Source organism: Passer montanus, unplaced genomic scaffold (genome assembly GCF_014805655.1).
Source record: "Passer montanus isolate IOZ18808 unplaced genomic scaffold, ASM1480565v1 scaffold5, whole genome shotgun sequence".
Classification (NCBI taxonomy): Eukaryota; Metazoa; Chordata; class Aves; order Passeriformes; family Passeridae; genus Passer; species Passer montanus.
The window spans coordinates 5,369,332-5,388,241 of NW_024369929.1; the positions used below are offsets into that span (position 1 = coordinate 5,369,332).

The 18,910-nt window shown below is 40.9% G+C and overlaps 1 protein-coding gene across 3 annotated transcripts in view; it reads left to right on the top strand.

The window, feature by feature from the left end:
• The first annotated feature begins 1,680 nt into the window (after positions 1 to 1,680).
• Positions 1,681 to 18,910, top strand: part of RAB27A (RAB27A, member RAS oncogene family) — a 29,616-nt gene continuing 12,386 nt past the window's right edge. The window contains exons 1-2 of one of the 3 annotated variants that reach the window (XM_039723440.1): positions 1,681 to 1,904; positions 12,212 to 12,329. The gene's annotated coding sequence lies outside the window, so the exon portion shown is untranslated. Of the gene's footprint in view, positions 1,905 to 12,207; positions 12,330 to 18,910 lie in introns of those variants that run through there. The other 2 variants (XM_039723439.1, XM_039723441.1) reach the window with 2 other exon arrangements.

An 18,910-nucleotide genomic window follows, 5' to 3' on the forward strand; every position in this document is an offset into this window, starting at 1 on the left:
GCACCGCCTCGCAGCCCGGCCTCGCACGCCCCGTCCGTCGGGGAATGGAGCCGCTCGGAGCCGGCGCGACCGTCACCTGCCGGGGCCGCCCCGCCCCGGCCGCCTCCGCAGCCCGGCCCCGCGCTGGAGCCGCCCGCCTGCTGCAGCTCCGTGCCTGTCGGTTTGGTACCAGAGCTCGGGACGTGGATGTTGAATCATGGATGGCACTCTGAATGTCTGAAGGGCTGTTTCACCTCTACATTTAAATAACATCAGGAAACTCGAAAAAGAAAGCTGCTGCTGTGTGATTATGCTTCATGGTTTTGTTGGATTGCCTCTGATCTGATCCTCCAAGTGATAAATACCATTTGTCTCTGCTTCTCATGGTGTCAGTTCTTAATACGTCAGCTCAGTTGGGAAAGCAGTTGTGCAAATGGCTGAGGAGGGAACTGCACCCAGCTTTGGTAGCTTATGATCAGACCTGGCCATATGTACATAAACACACATAGCACATGTGTTCCACACAGATATCATTTCTGACAGAGTGAGGCTACAGTAGATATAAAATACATAAATCTGCCTGGGAAATGGGTTATAATTGAGAAGAGCCTCAGTGTGTAGCTTAGGAAGGAAGCATACCTCTTTGAGTAGGTGTGGATTAGTCTGACAGAACAGAATCTGAGACTTGGGGAAACCAAATCAGTAGATACTTCAAGACTTTAGTAATCTAAAAAGAAACCAAACCCAGGAGATCTTGGGACAAACTTATGCCAGATTTTGGTTTTAACACAGAACCTTGTTTGTACAGAATGGGGGAAGAAACCAATTGTTTGTGTGTCTATATTTTAAGCCAGGAATAATGTTGTAGGTGGAGGCAGTGGTATAGAAGCTGAGATGGGAGGATAGCAGTAGAAGGTAGGCTGGGAGGTGCATTTGAGTGCATTAATGCAGTTTGGACATGACATTACATGGGCAGTGGCTTTAAACTGAAAGGGCAGGTTTAGATTAGATATTGGGAAGAAATTTTTTACAGTGAGGATGATGAGTTACTGGCACAGGTTGCCCAGAGAAGCTGTGGCTGCCCCATCTCTGGAAGTGTCCAAGGCCAGGCTGGATGGGGCTTTGAGTAGCCTGGTCTAGTGGAACTAAATGGTCTTTAAGGCCCCTTCCAACCCAAACCATTCCCTGACTCTATAAGGGAATGCTCCATATTGCCACAGAAGTTCAGTGCAATCACTGAATTACTGCAGTGACTCCAGCAGCTTCCTTTACAGTACCACTAAATATTGAAAAGGCTATTTTGAAGAAGTGTAGCTCAGGTCTAGAAGGCACTTCCTTCGTAAATATAATGACTGGAATTGTCCATAAAGATGGCAGTTGAATTTGAAAAGCCTCAAGAGAGAGTACGGCTGAACAGATGCAGGTAGAAAGGGTTATTGATGCAACTGAGCTTAAGACTCTGCTTGCTGAATTCTTGAGACTGCTGGATTTAAAGCGTTTGTTGGGAAGCTGCTGAGAGTGAAGAGCGCTCTTCCCTTGCGGGGGAAGGCAGGCAGCCAGCAGGCGGCAGGAGGAGCTCATTAAACCACAGTGGTGTGCATTAACCAGGCACCGCGGATTTGCGCTGCGAAACCTGTTTTGCCTCTCATGAATGGTGACCGACCGCGCGAGATCTTCCAGAGCGGCGAGGAGGGAAGGGCTGGGAGCCGGCCCGGCCCGCGCCGCGCGGTGCTGCCCTCGGGCCGCGCTCTGCCCGCCCAGGTGGCCGCGGCGGGGCCGGGACACGCCGGGGCGGTGCCGCCCGGCCCGCCCCCACCTCGGGCCGTACGGGAAGTGATGTTGCCTTGACGGAAAAGACACGGTCGGAGCCCAAAAAGAGGCAGGTGCGGCGTGACGCGGCTGCGGGAGCTCCGGCGGCCGAGCAGGTAGGGCGGCAGGGGAGGCAGCGAGCAGGGGCAGCTCGGCTCGGCCGGGCTGGCACAGGGCTTGGTCAGAGCCCCGGGACGGTGTTTCGGGCGGGGAGCTCCGGGTGCCGGCGCCCCGCGGCTCCGCAACAGCGACCCGGGCTTTGACAAAGGGGCCTCGCCCGGGAGGTGAGGGCGAGCCGTCCGCAGCCTCGGCCTTGGGGCCGCCCCTCAGGTGCTGCCCCTCGGCTGCTGCCGGCAGCCCGGCGAGCAGCCCCGCTCGGGCCTGCCCGCGCTGCTCTGCAGGCGCTGCGAGCTCCCGCCGCTTTACACCTGCGCTCCTTTCACAGAAAAGAATGCATGTCTGGCTTAAATTTTTATAAAGTCTTTAAAAATGGTCAGTCGTTGTGAGAGCGCTATAATAATGTTAAATCTGCCTAGCCGGGACTCGGATCTTGTATGTGACTATCAACAGACCTGTTGCTCCTTTTTGAGCATTGCATGTTTGTCTGAGGGAGCCTTCGTGCTGAGAAGGCCCTTCAGCCTGATTTGTAATGCTTGGGCTGAATTTACACTTTGATGATTTTGGGTCTCAAGAAAGCAAAGTCCATTAGAAACATCTATTGATTTTCCTAACTCTGTAAATAACTAGAGTATATTAATATACAAGTGGTATTTTTGATGGTGCTAGCAAAGTATAAAGGACATGCTTAGAACTGTTGAAACCACTCAATTTTTATGTCTTAGACGTGTATCAGGAATATTTTGAGCTTCCTGACTGTATGGCTCTTCTGACAATTCCCTCATAGATGGTGCTTAGGAGGTTTTCATCACGGTGACACGTACATGTTTGGGGTTAGTTCTGCGAAGTGATGTATTGCTACACTTTCAGGTTTTTCTTTGAAACTCTACAAAATCTATTCTGCCCTTTCTTGGAAACTTAATCTGACATAGACATCTTTCAGCCCTTCTTTCTTGTCATAGACTTTTACTAATTTTGTGAGTGTTCCAAGTATTTTCCAGCCAGGGAAAAGCATATACTGCAATATGCATTTCAAATGTTGATAGGTAAATGTAGGAATGGTATTTGTAATGCTAAATGAATGTCTCAAAAGCATGGTTAAGAAGAACAGCATGTTCCTGTGTTTCTCGTTCAGGGTTCTGATTTTACATCTACTTAATCTCTTGCACAAAGGAGTTTGGGAGAGAGGGTGTGCTACAACTTACACTGGTTTATTTTCACAGTTAACAAAACTTCTCATGAGCAACCAGATGTCTAAAACCAGACTGTAAGTTTGTTTTATCACTATCATTAAACACAGGAACACATTATTTTATCACTTGATTACACATTTCCTTTTCTTTCAAAGAGAAGATAGGGTGAGATAAAAGAATTCTTAAGCAGCATTTGACATTTACAGAAACAAGTATTACATGCAGCAAGGCCTGTGTGCCTTTGAATTCTTGGTTGTGCTGTTCCTGCCAGGCGTCTGCCATGCTGGTAAATGACCAGTGAGAGGTCTGTCAGTTTCCAGCATAACCCTGCCCTTGCAGATCAACACCATTACTAAGATCAGTCTGTCACAGTCAACAGAGGTGGTTAGAATTTAATTTAATCTGAAGAAACAGGCAAAATTGGCACTAGAGGTGTAATATATAGAATGAGAACTCCTTTTCCCCTGTTGATGTCTCAGCAAATAATTAAGTTACATTTATAAATAATCATCGAATATTTCCATCTGTATTCAAGCTGCATTATTGTACTCTGCACACGTGGTTGGTCCTGCAGAGGGTTACTTAGATACTTATAGGTGAACTTTTCCTGGGCTGGGCATGCACAGTGCTCTGGAACTTGCTTTTGTAGATACCACTCAGTGCTGCAGATACAATCTTTGAATTTACAGCACGGGCTTCAAACATGCCTAAAAAAGTTGCTTAAGTACAGCATAGATAGATAAATTCTAACCTAAAAGGCAGCTTTTGTAACAGAAACACTTTTTTTTTCTATTTATACAGTTATATTCCCAATCAGTCTTTCTCTGGATGTAGCATCTGGTTATCAGGTTCTTTTCCTCATTTCTTTTTTTCTCTCCTTAGTCAGAACTGCATCCCTGTCAGGAGGCAGGACTAACTTGAACCATGTTAAATCAGCTGAGATCACTTAAAGATTTAATGAGACTTTTATCTCCAGTGGAGCTTTGTGAATAAGTCCTAGTCCTGCCTTTCTTTTCTGAAACACCCTTACATTGTTGTATTTTCATACATAAATCAGCAGAATTTACTTTTGATTTATAGTAATAAGTAGTCTCAGTGCCTGTGATTTATTTTCCAATCTAATAAACCTTATGGCATGTAGATTAAAATATGACATATAACCAGCATACTTTTTTTCCTGTGGTGTTGGTGTGGCTTCAAAGGGCTGGGGATGCTTTGGGGGGTGTGTGACAGTTTTGCATATCCTGGGTGGTGGAATTCTTTTCATACTGGTGCATTTCAGCACTCTGGAGCTGACCTAACAAGTTCTTCAATATTTAAGACTACAGGAGGAAAAAAAACCCAGGCAAATATCCTTGCTTCTATGGCTCTGAGGATAATATCAAAGTGTAAACCAGTGTAGTGATATTTTCCTGAGTCTGCAAACCCATTTCCCATAGGTGTTTTCTTTCTCTATGTCTGCTACTTTTACTGATGAGAAATGGGTAAGAATCAAGCATGTCAGAAAAAGGCACTTCTGGAAGACAATGTGAAGGCTGGTAGTAAGGTAGCAAAGGGGCAGGAAGCAGCAGTGAAGATACAAACTTAGCAGGAGTACAACTTTTCTAGAAATCTGTGATTTGCAATGGACAAAAGAAGTTGGTTAATATGTAATCAGTGTTTTAAAATTAAAAGTCAAGTTTGCAAGGCACTTGCAAAAAGTATTTTGAAAATAACTGTACACTTCTGCAGTAATTCTGTGTGTCAGTGTGATATGTGAATGAAAGGACTGTAAGGAGTGCATCTTGCTGAAATATTTTATTTGCAAATAAAACATTGCGTGGGTATAAGGACACTGCTACACAAATTAAGTAGATGAGTCCAAATTAAGTTTGGAGTTTGTGACTCCAGTTTAGCAGCTGTGTACTGCTATTGGTTTAAAAGGTGATAACAGGATAAAGGAATAAAGAGGAAAGTAGATAAAAACTGACTCTTCAGTAATACTTTCAGGTAAGGAGAGCTCCATGGGTAGAAAAAATGTCTTTTATTAGAGCAGTTTATTTGGTTGGAAAGGACAGGCTTTCAGGTACATGAGCTCTGAGCTCCTTTCAGGTTTGAATTAGAAACAGCAGAATGTAAAGCCAAATTGAAAACACTGGATGCACAATTTTTATAATACTTGTATTAAGCTTATGTAATTAAAGGTGATGAAGGTTCTCTGGAGAAGTCCAGAGTCAGCCCAGTCTCACTCTTAAGGCCTGGCTCATTATTTTCATAACTGTGATATTTCATTTGGTTCCCCTTATTCACCCTAAGACTGTAAGGAAAGTGGTTGCTCTGTGAACTGAAAGGAAGAAGACAATTCATTCCAGTAACATCCTTGGGGAAAGGGAATATCTGAACTAGACTGAAGGCTGCTAGTGGTGATAAGGACTAATAAAGCATGTATGATGGGTAGGGGGGAAAGAAAACTTCATTCATTTTTATGAATAAAAATGCAAGTTTTTTGTTTTTCTCCTATGTCCCCACCAGTCTTGCTAGTACAGTATTTTATATTGGTGGTTGCTGAGGGAAATTACCTTTCTCCTGGAGATCCCTGCTGGTAATTGTGTGACTGTCATGGAGTGTGGTGCATTTTGAGAATTTCAGGGTAGCACTCAAGGCTCACAGCTGTGGGACTGCTTGTTGCTGTGAAATGGTTTTATGCAAGGTTTGCATGAGATGATTTGCTGCTACAGTTCTTGCCAGTGGCTGGTGCTTTCATGTCTGCTTGGAAACCTAGATAACATTCAGAATGCAGATTATGGCAAAAAAAACCCTGGATAATTGGTTTTTTTCTATGGTGGCTTGTTTTTTTTCTTTTTTTTCAAAGGCTAATCATAATTCCTCCTCCCCCACCCCCGCTTGTTTTGTTTTAAGCCAACTTTTTGCATGACTGAATATGACCCCAAATACAGGTATCAGGGCAGTTCTAGCCCTGCTGGTATTATCCATTTCCAACAGATTTTCTCATGCAGCACTCTCAGATCCTGTGCACATAACTGCACATGCTCCACTGACTTTCTCCTCTAACACTGATACAGCTTGACAGGTCTTTTCTGTCAGGGCATGAACTGTCTGACTAATACTTAATTTTTCCATATTTTTTCTTGGAATGGCGTCAGGATAGACATCTCTGTACAGAGATGGTGTTAACCAAGTTTGAAGATGGTACTGTCTGATTTGTGTTTCCTCTGAATTTCATAACAAAATTCTTGTAATTTTAGGTTGGATAAATATAAATTGGAGTTATTAAATTAAGTTAGTTATTAAAGTACTAGTTTTTAAAATGTTCTTTACCTATGAAATGGAAGAGGTGAATGTAAATCTTTATTTGATAGTTTTCTAGAATTGTCAGTTTGGATATAGCCCACAGGGCTGGAGATCCTGCTGTGTGCCAGGAGGAGCTGCAGAGCAGGCTTTGTTAGGCCTGTGAAAAGAGCATGCTGCAAAAGTGGGATCATGCTTTTTAGCAGGTTTTGAAACGGAAGACAACTCCTCCTCTCCCAAATCTGAACTGCTGATATGGCAAAATCTCATTGGTTTTATTTAATTAGCTTTTTAATAATAGATGTGCTTAAATTTAATTTGCTTTTAAAATAGATAATGTCTTTTAAATCCAACTTGAAAGTAAATGTAAATTGAATGACTGTCACAGTATGTGCTGCAGCAGGTACAACCTGGGCAGCTGGTGGGTTTCCCTTGCAGACCTGGAAACTCTGACTGCCAGCTTCCAGGGGAGGCACACATCCCACTCTTCCCTTTATCCAGGCTGCCATTTTTTTGCTATTTTTTCACAGAGTGTTCAGGAAGTTCAGATCTTTGTGGTTTCTTCCCCTCTATAAAGGAGCGTTAAAGCTGATCAGCAGATTCAAATGTTGGGGGAGAAGACAGCAATAATAGAAATTCCATGTCTCTGCCCCTCTCTAATGAGCTTTGTTTCCTTAGGAAACCAGGCTAAGAGGCACGTCCTCATTTCAGCTTTGTTTTTTGCATTGCAAATTTGGAGCTTTGTTCCAAGAGATCCTTATTGCATTCATAATCTCGAGTGTGGTGTGTTGAGCCTTAGGGAGTTTTTCTTCAGCCTAGCATCCTGTGGGAGCATGGAGAAAGGGAGCAGTAACGTTTTTAGTAATTGGGAGTCACACAGGGAGTGGAATGGAACTGAAAGACCTGCCTTGGTAACATACTGCACAATCACCACCTTTCCAAGCCCACCCATTCCTCCTGCACACCCTGAAGGAAGGCAGATCAACCAGTCAGGTTAGTTAACCTGGGGAGTCACTGAATAAATGGGAATATGAAGGAGCTCTCATGTTAATAGTGTTCATGCTTTAAGAAATGGTAGAAAAAAATAGGCATCACAGGTGTTTAATTTGGTTTCATGTGCTTTATTGCATGGAAGATCAAACAATACACTGCAGAAGCAAGACTTTGCTGTAGCTCAGAAGCAGCAGACTTCTCTGTCTGCCACATAGTTCACATAATTAACCTTTCCATTTTTCCTCCTGAAAGCAGAGTTGAAGTGCAAAAGGCACTGTTGACAGCTTACGAGGAGAATAATGAACCACTTGCCCTATTAAGTAGGTTCAGAAAAGATGTGAACAGGATCTTGTGCTGGAAAGAAAACCCAGCTCTGCTGAGATTGGTTTTCAAATAACATGTTGGATCAGGTAGTGCCAAGAATAAACACATCTCAATTTAGCTGAAGTGTGGCTAGAAATATGACAGAAACTTTCAAAGCTGTATTAATATAGGATTGTAAAAAATTGAAAATCCTTTCTTTGGTAGCTGTAGTGCACACGTTCCTTTCAATGGGTACAGCAGCTTCCTGTAAAGATAGTGTTTTTTAATTAAAAAAGTTCACTTAGTCATCAACCCTTTAAAGTAGATAAAGATCATTGATCTAAAATGAGATTTGTAGCTCTTCAGGCTGATGATAGAGACATCAGATTATTGGTGCTTTTACAGCTTCTCACCCAATGCAGGGCCACTGGTGTCTCACACAGAGCTGCTCTAGGTGCCCTCTGCATGCAGTCAGGCCTGCACATCGCAGGTCTTACCAAATGGGAACCAACACAGTCCCACAGAAGAACTGTAGCATGTCAAATAATTCATCCATCTTGAGGTTAAATGTTCTTTTGAGTACAGATTATGGAATTTGAGTAGTGTGAAGGTTGCCAAAATACTATTTCCTGCATACAAAATGATCACATTTGCTCATTTCACTCAAAACAAATAATCATATTTATTCATACACATTTTATTGCTATTTTAAATAAGCCTGTTTTGACTGTTTCTTGGTGTTGTACCATCTTGTTCAAGGACATGTACAATAGTATTTTTTAATACTATTTTCTTTCTGAGATTTCAGAACTGTAATAAGAGAGAGAGAACCTGGTTCAAATATTAAAGGGTTCTTTCCTTCCCCTTTTGATTCAGATCTGGAATAGGCATCTCCACTTGGCTTTGCCTTGGGACAGACTGCATAATAAAAATCGTTGTGGAGGCAGAAGCCTGCAGTTTTGACAGAATTGACAGATCAATTAGAAGTGCTTGTTTGGGATAATCTTACTAATCTTTTCTGAGGTCAAATATAACCATATATAAATCTTATTTGGGAAGCAGTCTTTTGATGTCTTTTTCTGATGGCAGAGTTTGGTCTGAAGTTTTTTGAAGTGCTGATGTTGAGTGCTGCTGCAAAGGATTCCTGTCTTTAGGCAGTATGATGTTCTATGAAAGCAAAATTGATGCTTTTCATTTGTTGATTATTTTACTGTTAGATTTTATTGTTAAAGAGACTCTGGTAATTCTTGGAAGTTAGTTATCTGGAGACTCTCTTGGAGGGGAATATTTTTAATAACCTCCTTTCTATGTTAAAATGTTACAGATCTTAAACATGCCAATCATTTATCACATGCAATGCTAAAAAGAAGCTCTGTCACCACCATTGCTAGAAATTGCCTAGATTGGCTTACAGATGAAAGAACTTAATGAAAGTTTTACTTTACTCTCTAATATTACTAAATATTTAGCAGTTGTGCCTTTGGGTAGCAGGAAGGCTTGCCTGACCTACTTTTATTTTAATCACTGAAGGGATATTTCATTATTTGGTCCTGGCAAAGTTCAGCTATAACAGTTCTGGTGTGAAAGCTGATTTTGTGAGTGGGGGTTGCCTTTTTTTTTTTTTCTGGAGGGATATTGGTGAGACAAAAGCAAAAGAAAAAAGTCCTTTATATGGAATTTATCTCCTCCTTTCATGTCCTTTTAGTTCTGTCCTGAGTTACTGACTTGTTACTGTATAGCAGGGGCAGATGACACTGATGTTAGGCACAGCTCTTGGCTTTGGAAACAGGGATGTGTTCTGTAGCATCATCTGAAATGGGCTGTTACTAGATCCAGTTCTCCTATTCCTGTCTCCAGTGGCAGATGTCTTTATTTCTGCAGGCAGGTAACAATCCAGCCTTTTTCTTATAGAGGAAACATCTGCTACGGGACAGTTTGGACACCTGCAACCTTTCTCAAGGATATGGAGTGTGTGAAGGCAAATACTCTGATGCTTATACTGAAGAATGCTCCACACTGTTCACTGTGTTTAACTCCTCAAATTTCCTCTTAAATTCCTAGGCCTGTAAAGCATAGAAAAGTTTTACAAGTAAACCATAAATTCCATGCATTCAGATCATCTTGTTCATACAACTTGTAAAAACATTGTGAATATTGAATAGCAGAGAAGATGGGTATTCCTTTGTAGAGCTGGAGCTTCAAACCTACATTTTACAGTTTCAGTAATTTTGATCCCCTACATAAACTAAGAAATTGTGCAAGCTCTTCCAACCCCCTAGGACTGGGGTAGCAGTGGGAGGAAGGCCCACCTTGGGCTGCCTGCAGTGGTTCCTGTCCCAGCTGTTGCTGCTTGGTTTGTGTTTGCTTCCTGCCACCACAGCAGGGCTGCCTCAGCTGCCTCTCCAGCATTTGCTGAGAGGCTGCAAACGTGTTTGTTTAAAAATAGACACTATAAATAACCAAACATTGATGTCCTCCCAGTTTATAACTCTCCAGTTTGAAATCAACACAAATTCACCCTCAAAAAGAAAGGTACAGCTGAAATAAAGCTTTCTGGCAAACCCTTGCCTGGTAGGGAGGAAGGAAGAATTAGTTGGTGTTCCTCAGACCAAGTTGGTGAGAGACGAGTTGAGCAGCCTCATTTCATCCTGAAATAAAACTCTGAAGTCTGGGGATTATTTATGAATTGTTTTCCCATTAAAGATGGCAAACATCTGACTGTATGGAAGAGTTTGAACTCTATTTACATTGGGAGAGATTGAGATTGAGGCTTCCAGACAGTTTGTGCTTAGTGTTTGTAGTCACCCCACAGGGCTGTTTGCAACATGGCAAAATTGCTGCTTTGTCTGTCAACACTTCTTATCCTGTTCCTCCTTCTGCACTCTGGAGCAGTTACCAGACATTCTAGTGTGCTTGTGGTCTGAATATTTCTTCACAGTTAAGTAAATGTGCTGGTATTGATCAGGGAAGCAAGCAGTTAAAGATTAAAAATAAGCACATTGCTGAAAATTGAATACAATTCTGTTTTTTAATTGCATGTGGGAGCAAAAAAGGGCCTTTTATATTCCTCTAAAACTGGTGAAATTTTCAGAAGATTGAATTGAGCCAAGAATTGATAGAGTTTTAAAAATTACCACCTGTAACTAAATGTCAAAGAAATGGATTTTAGTTAATGCTGGAAAAATACTAAGGCAGGGCATGAAAAAGTGTTCCAGCTCTGTATAATAGATGTTCACCAGGGCAAGGAAAATAAAAATTGCCTTAATTCACATGAAAAGAGGCAAGATAGTTGAGCACTGAAACAAGTGAGAGTTAAGAAGCTTGTGGAGTCGTCTTTGTTACTGGTAGATGAATCCATATGTTAAATATTTGTAGCAGCCTTTCTGCAACACTTCTTAAATTATAATATTGGAGACTAGCCTGAGACACCACCTTAATTTCCTTTCTTTGCTGCTCTTGAAGCAGCTTGAGGAAATAAACTGAGACAAGAAAGGATTGTGCAAGGACACTTGTCTGCAAAAGCTCGTATCAGCTAAATCTTACATGGTGAGTGCAAAAGTTGCTTTGTCCACAGCTTTCAGTGCTCTCCTGTGAGCATCTCTAATGTCAGGGTGTCTGAGAGGGGACGAGGCCTCGTGGGGCTGCAGGGGCTGAAGGTCCTGGCTCAGTGCAGGGCCCTCCATCCAGTGAGTGCCTTGGTGCACACACTGGTGTTGAAATTGGGACAGACCTGTGGGTTCTGCCTCTTGGGGACCTGTGTTAACAGGCCCTTGTGAACTGACTCATTGAAGAGCTGGTTTACATCTTAAAGCAGTAGCTTTATTTCCTTGAAGTTATTTAAATGTTTAAAATGTCTGCATGTGTCTCTTAGGACAGTGCAGGGACAGGAGCTTGTAGGTTTGGCATCTGTGTTTCAGGAAGTTTCTGGCAACATCCTCACTCTGATCTCTTCTTGGAGCTTGTTGCCATCAGAAGTGGTTCAGCAAAAGGACTGGGCACAGATGCCTACAAAGCCCTATGGTACAGCTGCCACTGTCCTCCCCAGTCCTGCTCACATGGTCTCTCTCTGGTGTCTTTGCTAGTTTTGCAATCAGTAACTTTTTCTGCTGTCTGTAAAGGTGGGAAATAAAACCAGTTTGGGGAACTTTGGTGCTTGCCATATTTCAGTATAGTAGACTACTGTGTTGCTGTATTTTGGTTTTTTTTTTGTATACTTAGAAAAAGTTGTGCTTACACATTGCAACTCCCTCTCCCTAAGACAAGGAGGAGAGTGAGTAGTTTATGCAAAGGCTCGAGGTTTATTACCTGGTTTAGGGAGATCTAGTTAGCTACTTTGCTCACTTTTTAAAAGGGGGAAAAGAGATCACTTGATCGGTCAGCAAGCCCACATGACAAGCAGCTGAATGTAATTAGGTGGGGAGGCTGGTTGTGTGGGGCTGGCAGCTTCCCATGCCCTGTGAATGTTAGAGCTCTTAGTCTGAACTACGCTATTTTGGTTTTATTTCTTTCTCTGCTGATGCTTCCTGTAGATGAGAAATGGCTCTTTTTGCATGACTATGGTATTCAAGAGATCTGACCTGTGTCAGGAAACTTGTCACTGAAGCACATTTGGAAAACTACAGATCCATTCACAGCTGTTAGACATAGGTATGTAAACACTTTCTCTTTTCTGTTTATTTTCAGAAGATTTATTACATAGTTTTCCTTGAGCTGACTGTGACAGCTGTTCCTCTGTTCAGAGTTTTGAAACACTGTTACTGCACTTTAACAAGCTGCCTGGAATCCTCTGATTCTGAGAGTTCAGCATTGCTGCATCCTCCCGTTCTAGAGGGAAAAGTAAAGCTGGGGAGCACACTTGGTTTATGTAACACAGGCTTTGGGGTTAAATGACAAAACTGCAGCTCTTTTGTAGGTATTTACTCATTGCTTTTCATAAATAAATCAGTCAGACTTAAATACAAACCAGGGTAAGTTTATTAACAAAATAAATAAAATGACTGCAGTGAGCAATGTCTGGATCCAGGAGCCATAAGATGCCTGTTCTGATCCCAGGTCATCAGCCTATGTTGTCTTCTGTGGCAAACTTGTCAAAACTTGTTCTGCAGGGAAGATACAATTAGACCCCTGATAGTAAAGTGTGCTGTGCAAATAACATTTAAAATATTGAACAAAGTAACTCAGTATTTTTAAATGTTGCAGTGCTTGAACTTTTCCCCCTTCTGTTTCTTCCTGTGTTCCTATCAGCATTTAAAGATAAATTATACTGAATAAATCAGTCCTTTAGAATGGCTGGGGTTTTAACTGCATTGTGCACCAACATGTTTGGTATCATGTTTGCTAAAGGGCTGATAAAAGGCATGAACATGGTGTGTCGCACAGGCTGTTATTTTTAATTGCAAAAAAAAATATTTGAATAGCAAGGAACCATGAGAGCTCATCTAGTTCACATTCATTGTTCAATCATATAGTAATGACTTGAATCTTAATTATCATAAAAGCAATAGGAAGGTGGGCTGTTATTACTGCATTTTGTATCTCCTTTGGAAGAAACTCAGAATATATGTACCCATCTGACTAAGTCATGCCATGCCACCATAAGCATGATTTTGTAATCAAACATCCTTTCTAGCCATGTGTTTACCAGCATTGTTCTATTCATGAACCAAAACTCCACTTTTTGAGACTGCAAATAAGCAAGGAGGAGTTGTTCAGAGAACAGAAAACAGTATTATTCTCCACTTCTGTGGAGGTCACAAGGCTTTCCCAGGGTTTTATTTGATGTCTAACATAGAATGTCTTAAGATTACTTTTCTCCTTCCAGATCGTCACCATCTGACTTATGTTTATGACAGAGAAGTGAGAAATTAATAAATATAGTTCAATAAATATATTTTTTTACTGTTTCCTTATAGACATCCCCAGTGTATGAAAAGTTTATATATAATATAAACTTTTGGGAAAAGGGGAAAAAGGATTTTTTAAACATTGATGCTTGGCTGACTGTTTTTGTTTTTTCCTGTGCTGTGTGGATGGATTGGTTGTTGTAGCTGCTTCACTGTAATTTACTGTTATATAATACTTTCATTTACTGCATTTTGAATGTGTTACAGAAACTATTTCTAGCACATTTTAGTGTAGTGATTTCTAATAGCCTAAGTTATTTGAGGATTAAATTTTGATAATGTCGGAATTCTTTTGTATGCTGCAAAACAATATGCTAGCATTTGGTGCTGCCACCCTTACCCTCACCATAGTCTTGCTGGATTTCAGTATATCTGCATGTTTCCAACATATCTTTTGTTTATAACACTGTCTTAAACAAAACAGCCTTAGTAATTAAGCCTGGTAAAGACAAACTGGGAATCTAATTCAGCTGGGCTTCTTTAAGCATTTTACTAACAATGGCTATAAAGAGAAATTGTAATTTTGTTTTTCTTAAGAAAAAAAGTAGAAAAAAAACCAACAAAAATTCTGAAACTATAGAAAACTTAGAATGACCTAAAAAATCTTAAAACCAGTTAATGGAAAAAGATCTGGAAGTATCCTAGTAGAAGGAGAGAAATGAGCTCTGGACAATGGGAAGGAGAAAAAGGAGTAACTTTTATTTGGTCTAAAATGTTTTACTTCATAACTAAGAAACAACGTAGTTCCTGCTTCTGAATTTGTTTAAACACTGTGTCATAGGGATAAAATTTATTTTACAAAATCTGTTCTGATACATTGTGATGTTTACACTGTTGGTATAAAAAAAAACCCAGAAAAACTGGGATCTTGGTGAGGCAATTCTCTGGGAATGAGCGGGTCAGTTAGCACAGCTCCACTATAGGCATGGTAGCTGTACTGATTAGTGCTGAGATTTTAGTTTTTCACATACTTAATTTATTTTTACTGGAATCACATTATTGGATTCTTAGTTTCTTCTATAGTAAATCACATGCACTGATTTAAAATCAAACCAAATGTTGCAAGCCAAAGCCAGTCTTTTAGCAGAAGATGAAACACCAGCACCTACTTTAATGAGACTTTTCATATAGAAACTCTTGTGGGACAGTACCATGACATACTCCCATTTTCTTGTGACTTTTGCTCAGAAGGGCATAGCTGAATACTTTCCTATTACTTACCCTTTATATTCCGTTCTTCATTTCAGAGGTTTGATGCCTTTATTATGGTGTAGAATTGTTCTGTGAAGTTGGTTTGGCAGTTTGTGTGAGATTTTGGAGTTCTTCACAAGCATACAACATTTCTATTAGGTGTTTCACCAAGCCAGCACAGCCTGTATGCACTGTATGCATACACATTTCCCTGACACAGTTTTTGACAGGAAACTTGCACTGCTTGGATCAATTAGAGCATTCTGACTGGCAATTTATTTTCATAGAAGAGCTTTGTATATTTTTTCTGGAACTTGGGTTATAGAGGTGCTTGTTCTGTAAGCTCACTGCTGCCTAAGCCATTTATTAGCTATAAACAGAACCATTCTGAATTTTAATTGAAGACTTTGACAGGTAGAGGTGGAGAATTGCCTGTTACTGTAGGTCAGCTCAAATGAAACTTGAGGATGTTTTGTGTGCATGAAATGTTATGAAAGAATTCTTTAGGAAGGCACCTACAGCATGAAAAGCTGGCAACAGCTGCCAGTTTTCAGATGGGGTTTTACTCTACAGCCATTTTGGGCCCCTCCCTCTATCTGGGAATAACTAAAAGGAAAGTGAGCAAACTGTGGCATTAGACTTGTGCTGCTTTTTGCTTTCCTTGCTCATATATTCCTATGTAACAACAATTAGTGTAAGAAATTCTGGTTTGCTTTGCTGTTTATCTCAGAAGTCTTTGCTGTGTATCAGGATTTAACTATAATTCAGGCTGTATTATGGGATCCTGATCTGAGCAGTGAGATAAATATTGTTGGCAACTCAGGTTGAAAAACAGCAGGCTTTCTGAATGGAAGCTTTGTGTTGAGCAGATCAGGCTGCTTAATCAGTGCTTCTTTTGAGTTATGCCTTCCCTGAGGCTCTAGAAAGCTGTGCTAGGACAGGAATTGAAGCCAGCATTTTGCCAAAGCACCGTCTGAGCAGTTTGGCAGACAGCAGGGCCTCAGCAGAAGGCTTGGGCAGTGGTAATTTGTGCTGCAGTTCCAGAGCTGTTCAAGGGAGGATAGGGTGGAAGTAGGGGCTTGGCTTTTAATTCTTCAAAGAAAAGCCCACTCAAGCACTGTAGCTGTAGCTTTGCTTTAGTTTGAGTGATACTTTTGAGCCACAAGTGTGCTCTAAAGTGGCTGTGTCTTGCTGTCACACGAAGATTTCTGCTTTGCTGTCGCACATTCATGACTTTGTGAAGAGGACAGGTTGTGGCCTATTGAATACAGCCTATTTCAGGCAGAAGTTCTGTTTTGTTATGTAATGAGCATGTTAAGGTATGGCCACAGTATTCTCAGCAAGTTATTTCTAACCTATTCATAGCATTTATGAAACATGGAAGCATCACATACACTATCTCCAAACATGTTTACTGAACAAGTCCTGCTCACTACTGGCTGAAAAGTCTCTTTCTCAGACTGTAGCTATTACAGACTCTGAAATTAAAGGCTCGGTTTCATTTTGAGACCTCTTTGGAGCAGATTATTCACAGCTGCCACCCACCTGTCAAACTCTGAAGTGTCTTGCTGCCAGCCTGCACTGCTCTGACTGGCTCTCCACAGCAGCATGACCTCAGGTAGGTCCAGTGAGCTCTGCACCTGCAAGGATGCTTCTGTCAAGATTTTCTGATTTTCAAAAGATTGGGAGAAGTGAATGCTAGCTGTGAGCCTCAGTTTTATCTATCTAGATCTATCCTTCCATCTCTGTCCTTCCTTGCTTATCATCTCTGACTGTCCTGTGATGCTGAATTTGAGGAGTAGAAGAATAACCTTTTTGAGTTGCTGGACAGTGTTTTAACTGACAGTTTCCCATGCTTTTCCACAGATAACTATGAACTTATTTTTTCCTTTTTGTTACACTCATTTAAGAAATCCCACTGATTCAATATTTTTACCAGTAACTTGTTATTTTTCCTAATGTTGTGCCTGATATCCATAGATAATAGAGTTTTCCATCTCACTAGATGTGGATATGGCTTAGTTGTTCAGTCAGTACCTTTGATAACCAGTAAATGTTCTAGGGAACAGGATGCTTTCTCTGCTTGCTGGAAGAATGATGACATTAGTCCTGCTCCAAAAGGCCATGATGCCTTGTGTTTTGCTGTTTTCAGAAAACTTCTGATGGACTTCAAAGTTTTTGGGTATTTCAATGGCACCTAAAGAATGAGAAAGCATTTAACTTGTTAAGAAATAACTAGAAGAACAAAATGTTAGAAATCCTCTATACTGTGATCCCTGTTAGTTTAGATCTCAATATTACAGAAACGCAATAATGCTAAAGAATGGCAGTGGCTGCTAAAAATAAAGTTGTTGAATCTCCCAATTAACAACCAGCTTAGCAAGGAAGTGTTTACTTCCTATGAAAAACAAAAACTCCATGTATTTCCCAGTCCAAGAGATGAAAAGGTGGATTAAATTCTGCTCTGCAATTCTTTCCTGCCTCACCCTTTTGTGTGCTTTCCCACATCATGTTAGATGAATGATGTAGTTTTATAGTCCCATTTGTATCATATTTGTGTGGTCTTCACTTTTATCTAACAATGATTAGGAAGTACCTTCAGGTGTCTGGTAGCTGACCTTCTCCATTGACTTCTAATTGCCCTAATCAGGGTAATTTATTTTGCCAGATTATTCCTCTCTCATGCAGGATGTATCTGGTATCCTTCATAAATTTGGCAGTGTAACCTCTTGGAGAATTATGTTCTGTATTCCTGGTTATCTGTGAAACAAGGTAGAAGGTAGCTGAGAACTTTCCTGTTCCAAAAGACAAATATATCTATATCTATATTGTGGGTTTTTTTAAGAAGCTGCAAATATTTTCCTCTGGCCATTTACAGTGTGTGCTTTAAAGGAATTAAACATGAGCATGGCCTGACTGATATGTATTGCAGTCTTCTGAATCACCCATATATGCAGAGCATAACTCACACTTTCTTTACTGTGAGTACCTGCACATGTTTTCTTTGAGATGTCATTTTATTAATATTCTAGCTGCACATATGAAACTGCTTCCTTTTTCAGCTTTTAGATTTTTAACTTTTTAAAACTTATTCTGCATTTTCATGTGTTTTCTTATCTGCTGGAGATTTTTATCTCCTGGAAAACCAAACCATTTTTTAAAGAAATATGCAATTCTTACTATCCTGTGTGATTCTTATTCTCTTCTCCTTTACCCTTTGGTGGCTATTTCTGTGGGCAGAATTAGAAGTGTGCTCTTTTTTCTTACCCTTCTGAATTTGAAAGTGCTGCTGAATCAGTGGGTGGTCACTCATGAATATTTCCCATCTGTGAATATGACCAACTTTGTGGGTGAAACCCTTGTGGCTCTCATTTTGTCAGAAACAGTTGGAAAATGTGTGTGTCTGTGTAAGACTGTCATTGATAATTCCTTTACCCTGTGAAGAGTAGGTACAGTGCAGTGATGTATTCCAGGTGTTAAGGTTGGGCTGTGAGGAAGGAGGTGGGTCCCAAAGTGGTCAGAATTGTCACGTTAGGGAGGGAGGATGCTGAGCACTGCTCTGAATTTCCTGTTTAAAAGCTAGTGAAATAGCACGGAAGACTTGGAAGCCAGCGTGGCTTAATGTATTCATTGGAGGAAGAGGGGAGTGGTTGAGGATGGAGTAAGTAGTGTGGAACTGCTTAAAAGAAATTACAAATGCTTGCTTTACTTTCCCCAGTTACTCTGGAGTTTATTAGCTTTATACAGATGTTTGCTTCACTGCTCTGACTTAAAAGCAGCTTCTGATGAGAGTGCAAAGAGGAAACTTAGGAGGCAAAAGCTCTTGTTCCCAGGACAGGGACAGATCAACTGTTTTCATCACGTAGCATTGTGGATCTTTCTTTTTCTACAGTATTTCCTTACCGTGGAGCACGAAAATGTTAGGAAGTGATGAGGGAGCAGAGATGGTGCTGTGCTTTTTGCACAGAAGTTGAAGCTGCACAAAGGTCCTCCTGTATGGGGAGTGTTGAATAACCAACTGCAACATTCCTGCTTTTATTCTTCATTTCTTTCCAGTTCCATGCTGCTTTTTATTCATTTGTGTAACTGAGATAACCTTTGAAATCCAGCTGCCTGATTGTTGGTGAAATGCAA